General features: G+C 51.3%; 1 pseudogene; it reads right to left on the minus strand.

Moving 5' to 3' along the window:
- Positions 1–519: 519 nt before the first annotated feature.
- LOC133897906 (probable inactive receptor kinase RLK902) lies at positions 520–2,675 on the minus strand (annotated as a pseudogene).
- Between the last annotated feature and the right edge of the window lie 5,976 nt (positions 2,676–8,651).

Raw genomic sequence — 8,651 nt, forward strand, 5'->3', positions numbered from 1 at the left:
CCCACTCTCCATTCGCTTTCTCCCTCTCCAGCGAGGTCTGGCCGCCTTCTTCGCCTCCGAGGAGCCTTTCTTCTACAGCTCCGGCGAGCCTTTAGGGTTAGGGTTTCAGGTTTCGGGGTTTTCAGACCGAAGTTGGGTGTTAGGGGTCCCTGGGCTTAGAAAGAGGTGCTGGGGAGGGAGGCCGGTCCAGTGAAAGAGGCGGTTGGTGGGCGGTGTGGTGAGGCGGTGAGGGCGCCACTGGCAGGGGTGGTGGAGGACGTCCGGTAGGGAGGGTCGGCAGCGGAGGCATCAAAACAAGAGGGGTTAGCGAGGGAGCAGGTGGTAGAGGCGGATCCGACGGCGGGAAGCCACCGGAGATGCGACATGAGGGCGGGGTGGGGGCAAGGGAGCGGGCGGCTGGTGAGATCGGTCGGAGGAGTAAAAAAGTGGTCAGAGGAGGAAAAAAATAACTGGTGAGATTGGACGGCCTATAAATTGAGTGAAAATTGGACCAGATTTATCCGGGTGAGAGCTAGACCATCACTCCGACAGGTCAGGGGGAAATGCTATGGAAGTCGTCATCCATGTCGGCCTTCCGGAGCGTGCTCTCGATAATGTGCTCAATCCTCGCCACCACTTCGGCCATCGGAGGCCGCCGCTCGGGCCGATGCTCGGTGCAGTCCGTGGCGAGCTGTAGCAGCCGCATCATCTCCTCCTCGACGCGCTCTTTGATGGCGATGTTGGCGTCGAACACCTCGGCCGTCCAATCCTCCTGCACCACCGTGCGCACCCACTGCGGAAGGTCCACGCCGTCGCTCCTGGGCACCGAGTTCGCGGGCGGTCTCCCCGTGAGCAACTCGAGCAGCAGCACGCCGAAGCTGCACACGTCCGCCTCCTGCGACGCCCTGAGCGGGTCGGTGACGTCCGGGGCGCGGTACCCGGTGACCCGCTTCGGAGGCACGTGTGCGCTGACGAGCTGGACGAGGCCGTGGTCCGTCACGTAGGCGCCGTCGTGCGCGTCGGTGACGAGGACGTTTGACGACTTGATGTTGCCGTGGCACGAGACGGCGCCAGAGGCGTGGATGAACGCGACGCCGCGCGCGGACGCCAGTGCGATGCGTACCCGGGCGGTGAAGTCGAGGCGCGCCGGGCTCGCGCCGTTGTTGCCGTGCATGAGGGAGCAGAGGCTTCCGGCGCCGACGAAGTCATAGACGAGGAGCTCTCCTCCCTTCTGTAGAAGTAGGCGCGGAATGGCGCCAAGTTATCGTGCCGGAGCGCGCCGAGCGCGGCCGCATTGTCACGGAACTCCCGCTCGGGGATGGGCGCCTCCCTGAGCCGCTTGACGGCCACGACGGCGGCGCCACCCTCGAGCGTGGCGCGGTACGTCGTGCCCAGCCAACCCTTCCCCAGCACCTCGGCCGACGCGTGCAGCAGCGACTCCAAGTCGTACGGCGTGTCCGGCGCGCCACCCACGAACACCAGCTTCTTGCCGTTGGCGGCCACGGTCTGCGACTAGCGCGACCGCTTTGCGCCACTCTTGTCCATTCTCGCCACGGTGACCGAAACCGGAGACCCGTCCACGTCGACGTCGGCCGCCATCTCCGGTGATCTGTCTGCCTTTGTACGCTGACATCGGAAGCAGAAAAAGAAGATCACGGGGATCGTCACCAAGAACGCCACGGTTGCACCCGTGGCAATGCCAACGATTGCACCACCAGAGAGATTTCTACTCTTGCTATCATCAGCTGCGGCAGGAGGCGGAGGAATGGGCGGCGATGGAGACGACGGCGCAGGGTTCGCGCAAGGGCTTAGAGGTCCGCCACAGAGCCCTGTCCCACCGAAGGCGCTCGCCGGCCTCCCGGCGAGTGACGCGGGAACGGAGCGGGTGAGCTGGTCGTTGTAGGACACGTTGAACAGCTAAAGCTTCGGGAGGTCAAGGTCCGCCGGGAGTGTGCCGTTAAGGTTGTTATTCTTCAGGTATAGAGTGGCAAGCCGCCGGAGCCTGTTGAACTCCGGCGAGACCCCGCCGGCGATGCCGTTATTAGAGAGGTCAAGCCGCTGCAGCGAACGGAGCTCGAAGAGCCTCTCCGGCACTGGCGGAACTTAATGGAGACCAAGGGGGGCCTTGGCCCCTCCTTATCTTTAAAAAAATACTTAATAATGCACAGTAAACATGTATTTATCAAGTAATAAATTAGTTTTTTACATAAGTTTGTTGATGAATCTTTTGAACTGACCCCCTTAATTTTTGTTGAAGCTCCGCCACTGCTCTCCGGTATCTCGCCGTCGAGTCGGTTGCCCTGGAGGTACAGGTACCGCAGCTCCGCGCAGCCCCCGATGTCGGCCGGGATCCCCCCGTAAAGCGCGTTGAGGCGGAGCTACAGCAACCGCAACGCCGTGAGGTTGTCGATGGTGCCCGTCGGCACCCGCCCGGCGAGGCCGGGCCCTGGGAGCCGCAGAGCGACGACGCGCGCGCCGGCGGAGTCGCACCTGACCCCGCGCCACGCGCGGCACGAGGATGCCGCGGACGCTTCCCACGGGAGCCGCGGGCCGACCGCGTCACGCAGCGCGAGCAGCACCGCGAGGTCCGGCGCCGCGCCGCTTATGAACGCGGAGCACCACAGCGCGAGGACTAGGAGGAGGGCCGCGCCGAGCGCTTCCCGCATTGCTGGCCGCGATTGATGAGCTGAAGGCTCACAGCGGCAGAGGAGCTGCGGGCGCAGCGACAAGATTAGTTATGCGAAGCTCTGTGGTGGGCACGGAGTTATATAGTTAAACTAGAACTGGCCGTGACAGCGATGACATGAATGTGGTGCTGGAAGCTAGCGATTCGGGCTTTGCAGGAAGGAGACGATACGCAGTCGCAAATATGTTGATGTGATACAGCTCGATCGATCCATCCATCGGGAGAGAGATGGATGCAGCTAATTAAGGTAGCTAACAAGCCCGGAGTAAATCACACGGCCACGGCCGGGGTGCTTTCCATTTGGACGTCTCAAGAAATCTGGAGAACGGCGTCTGCTGCACGGAGAGATCGAGCAGGATGTTCCACTGGTAGTGGTAGTACGTACTAGTAAGTTGATTGATCTCAAGTCTTAACCACGTCTTTGCCGTTCAGCAATCGGTTACTTGCACGATACTGCGGCTACTCTTTCTTCGTAGGACCGAGAAACCAGAACTAGAAGAAGATAAATAGGAGCCTCACCAAATTTTTAATAATCTATCTTAATCTTTTACATGGCACATCTCAAAATAAAACTGCAGAAGTTATAGCCGGAGAGGCATAATCCACAACAAATATCTTTATAAAACTCATAGATCCACTTGAATCTAAACACTATATTCTATTGAAAGCTAATTCAGTGTCAATGGCTCACAAAAGCTTGCAATTGAGAAATAAACCCTTAGATCTAAATATCAAGATATTGGTGAAGAAACTCTTCAAATTGATAGATCTAAAGGTAAGTGATGATTCAAGACTACTCATATATGAATCTTATTCCTCTAGCAAAGAGAACAACTCCAACACGATGAAATTTGCAGTTATTCAACAAAATCGAAAATCACCACAAAAACTGAAATATTTGCTGACTTGCAAGGGAACCGAGAGATGAAACTATAAGATGAACACAAGCATAAAAGTAAACAAGTTTTGGTAAAACGCTTTTTACAAAGTATTTTAACAGATTACAAAGTATTTTGCTCAAAAGCTCTCACCTGATACATAAGCTAAGCACTCATCTCTCTCATTTCTAAAACGCTAGCACACACTCTCAGGCCTAGTTTGAAAACAGAGGGAGAGAAAACAAGGGAAGGAAAACCCTAGGGGAATTTGATGGCACACTGTTTCCCTAGGTTGGAATTTCCGCTCCCCTGCTGCTGTTGGAGAGCAAGGGACATAAATCCCTAGGAACATAAATAGGCTAAAAAAATTAGAAAAAAAATCAACAAAAATTCAGGAAAATTCAATAACATGGGAAACTTATTACAAGATAATTTAAATTAAAAAATATTCACCAACATTACAAGATCATCCATACATTCAACATCACACGCTTATGACATTTCATCACAATCCACAAGCAAATTTCACTTGTACAGTCCAATTATCAAGTAGTAAGGTGTGTAACAGCACATACCTAATAGCTAAAGTCTAAAGCAACGTCAACATTATTTTGGAGATCCACAACAGTAAAAAATAGAGAACACAATCCACATGAGATGGTCCTCTCCATCTATCGACATAGATAGCTGAAAAATAATTCGTTTTCATATTTCCTCTTTGCACTCTTGAGCTAAAACTAATGTTCTCCTGATTGCTTAATCCATTGGGCTAATCCTTTTGCAGCAAGTGTGGTCCCTGAGAGAATTAGAAAGAAACATGATGAATGAAGATTTTTTTTTTTTTTGCAAATTAAGGTTCTGGACGGTAACAAACACTTGTTGGAAAATTAGCAAAATTGTTACCTACACAGGTACTTTAGCTCTACTGTAGTGTTGCATGATATAATCAAGAAACTACGATTGACCATGTAGTTTCCATCCATAACATAATTTGACTCAAGCACCATCAAACCAAATTACAGTTGAATCAAATTGAATTAGGTTTACGTGGAAGAATACATGAATGAAAATTCATTGATAGGATAAAATATCAGTTGAAAGAAAATAAGGACTCAGTACTACAACTAAGTACAGCTAAGCTACTATCTAGCATGCTACTGCTTTCACTTGCAACGTGTGGCTGACACAATCACCTACAATTTTCAATAAACATGACTCAAGAACCAATCATATGTACATCCTGCAAATAATATGGTCATAATGTATCCATCATCCACAACAAGCAAAAACACTAAAATGCCATGAAGAATGAGGCTAGATTTGTTGCTACTAGAACTGAAAAATGGAAACTCTACTAGCAATTACCGAACTAGATCAAATTCAAATGGCATATGTGTGCTCAAGGAACGTAAACTTATCAAGCAGCACGTACTGGAAAATATGCACATCACTTGGGTCTTCTAATAAAATAAAGCTTCGAAGCTACACTGTTCTCAAGTAAGTTGAACACAAACCTTCAATTTATGAATGCCAAGAACATGAGTGAATTCCTCAACACTGAATGTGATATTTCAAAATAATCAGAAGTAATATTTTTAGCTGTAAAACCAAACCTGCAATAGGAGTTCCACTTCATTACTCAGATATAGTACACTTCAAAATATTTTGTGTGAGTTGGGGAACATCCATATCAGATTAGTCTACTTCTCAGAAGAAGTTGAACATCACGGAACTCAAACAAATGTACATACACTTATGGAGGCAACACACCTTGGATGAAAAGAGCAACAGAGATGAACTTCAAACTAATCCATCAATGCGTCTGCTAAAACCACCGCCTGAAACCAAGGAGCAGAAAACTTTGTGACTAATTTGGCAATTAAGGAGTAGAAACATGAAAATCAACTACATAAGCAACTTGCTATGATATGTAGATATGCATGATCATAGCAAATCACATCCATTTGGCCAGATGGAAGCAAATCCTTTTGGCCAGATCAAAGCAAATCAGAGCGAGATCACGGCAAACTTGGTAGAGATCGGCGTAGGAAAGGATGAGGAACTCCTTGACTGGCTTGAGTGATCAAAACATTGTTGCCCTCCGTTCTTGCGACCTAGGACTCGATGAATCCATTCTCCGAGCCTCCTTGACCAAGATCTACGAAAAAAAGGTGAAGAGTTGAGGAACCTAGTGTTAGCAGGAGAGGGGAAGGGGGAGGAGAACTCATGAGTCATCAGCGAGAAGGAAGTGAAGGCTGCATCCATAGAGGCGGAGGTGGAGAGGAGGTGGAGAGGAGGTGGTCGTGGTGGTTGCGGCATCGGCAGAGGTGGAGAGGGGCCGGTCGTGGAGGTGGAGAGGTGGTGATGGTGGAGGTGGTGGTGGTGGAGGAGGCTGAGGTTGAGAGGGCCAGTCGTGGAGCCATAGGGACGGGGTGGCAGCGTCGGCCGCGGAGGCTAAATCGCGAGCGAGTGAGACGGGGGAATCGTGCCCGACCTGGGAAGATGGGGCGTAAATTATGCGTGGGAACAACATGGGTCGGGCCATAGATTCTCATCGTGTGGGCTTCCAAATGCGCCTTCCATTTGGCCCGTGGATCATTTCCTTGTGGGCTCGCTCCTCTGAAAAAAGGTTGAGATCCCGGAGGGTTTTGGGCCTTCCAAACATAGCCTCAAATGGCTGGCCCCTTTATTTATAGGCCTTGAGAGCTTTCTTATCCCCTAAGTTTTCTTGTTCCTTTCTTGCCTTCCTCTTCCAATTCACTCCTATATACCACCGAGAGCATTTCCATCCAACTTTTTCTTTGTCCATCGAACTATGGCGCCTTCATGACTTAACTTTGTCTGATGTAAGCTTCGCGATAATGCTACGTGTACTATCATCCTTTGTCATGTCTCAAATCCGTAATCACATAATGAAGTCTAACCATGTGTTGTTAGTGTCATGATTAATTTTGGGGCAATTTATTTTGGCACACTAGAGCAATTTGTTTAAGTCAATTGGACGAGAGAAAGAATTTTAGGAGAGAAAAGAATCTATTTTGCAGCTGTCGGTGACACAGGAACCAGGGGTCCCTGACTCCCGAGGCCAGATCAGCAAGTTGCCACGTGGCGCCCTCCCGCGGGGATCATCTCCCCGAGGTCCGAGAAGACTAAGTCCCGAGAGAGGGTGCTCGGGGCCATGAACAGTGGTCCCCGAGTGCCCGAGTTCCCCGATGGCCCGAGAAGACCAAGTGCCGAGAAGAGAGTGCTCGGGGTTGTGAGCAGTGGCCCCCGAGCACTCAAGTCCCCCGACGACCAGAAGAGCTGAGTACCAGGAAGGGGGTGCTCGGGGCCTCGAGCAGCGGCCCCCGAGCACCCGAGTACCCCGAAGACCCAAAGGAAATCAGTTCCGGGAGAGAGTGCTCAGGGTCACGAGCAGTGGCCCTCGAGCACTCGGTTCCCCGAGGACCCGATCAGTCAGATTCCGGGAAAGAGTGCACGGGGTCATGAACAGTGATCCCCGAGCACTCGGTTCCCCGAGGACCAAGGGAGGGCATATCCGGGAGAGAGTACTCGAGGCTGTGAACAGTGACCCCTGAGCACTCGGTTCCCCGACGGTCTAAGAAGTCCATCACCAGTGACCCCCACAGAGGTCCAGCGGTGTGGTGTCAACCGGTGAAAGGCCCAATACCGCATTTAAGGGGGCTCATGGCCTGTCTCCTCCAACTGCTCCCCCCACGCTTCCTGACAGCCCCTGCCACGTTCTGGCAAGGGGGCGTGGAGACATTTAATGCACAGGTCCCATCTCGCGACATCTGGCGCGCCTCGGGATAGCATCGCGAAGCTCAAGGCGCCCCGCCTGCCACCCTGTTGTGGCAGGCGTACAAGACCGAACGGGCACGCCGGGCTGCTCGGTGGCTGCCCGGTGGGCCCTCTCCGCGGCGCCCATTGCAGAACGACATCATGACGACCGAGACCGGACGGGAGCGCGTTTTCAACCCTCCCTGTCACTTCACGCAGCAGCCCATGATGGTTGCTTTCCATTTATGGCGCCTTGAAACTTGTGCCCTCCCTTTCTAGGCACTCTACCACCGGCGAGTATTTAAGGAAGGGCCGGTCGACACAGAAAAGGGGGATAGACTCGAAGAACACTCAAAGAAGACAAACAGAAGTTGGAGAAAAGGATGCCGAGGAACAAGACAGAGGTCCAGTACAAGCACAGAAGCTAAGATCACCGAAGAACAAGGAGCCTGAAGCTCTAGGATAGACAAATATTCTTGTAACCAGCAACATCCCTGAGAAACATTCTCAGTGCATTTATAGCATCCATACAGGAGTAGGGTATTACGCTCAGTGCGGCCCAAACTTGTCTAAAAACCTTCAGTGCATTTACTGCGTTCTGCATTCGATCATTCTATTCCACCTGCCATCGCATTTACGCCCATTTATTTCACCCGCAAACATATTCAGAATCATCCCCCCAGCCGAATCTCAAAGGGGGTCCTTCCGAATCCCTACTTTAGGAGTTCACCCTCCGACAGCAGCAAAACAGGCTTCTCTCTCTAGCACGTGGGCCCACCTGGCCAGCCCCACCACCTCTCCCTTTAGTTGAGTAGCACCCACCTGCTCTCTCTCTCTCACTCTCCCTCACTCACCTGAGCAAACAGCAGGGCTACTGCCTCTTCCTATCTCTCTCAGACTCTCTCACTCTTTCACCCAAAATCTCCCTCAATCACTTGAAAGCAAAGTATGCATGTGTTGCCATGGTGTACACCACCTCTCTAGCTTCCCATCCATCCAAGAATCACTCACATGCACGAAGATTTGAAGGATTTGCAAGGCAATTTCTTCACACTTTTTTTTTTTAAATTTCAGCAGCCGTTCATCCTTTCTCCAAGCCTTGTTCCCTCCGTTTCCTCCATCTCCCAATGGTCACCCACCTCCACAAGCACTGTGGCTAAGTCCCTTAGGCTTCCCCAGGCGTGAATGCATGATTTGGTTGGTCAATTTTGAGTTAAAGCAGAGTTCTTGAGTTCTTAAGCTTTGGAGCAAAAATGAGGATTTTGGTAAAAGTCTGAGTTAGGAATTGTATTGTTAGATTGGTGAGTGAGTTCTAGACTCTATGAACT

The sequence above is a fragment of the Phragmites australis genome, chromosome 17, assembly GCF_958298935.1.
Source record: "Phragmites australis chromosome 17, lpPhrAust1.1, whole genome shotgun sequence".
Taxonomy (NCBI): domain Eukaryota; kingdom Viridiplantae; phylum Streptophyta; class Magnoliopsida; order Poales; family Poaceae; genus Phragmites; species Phragmites australis.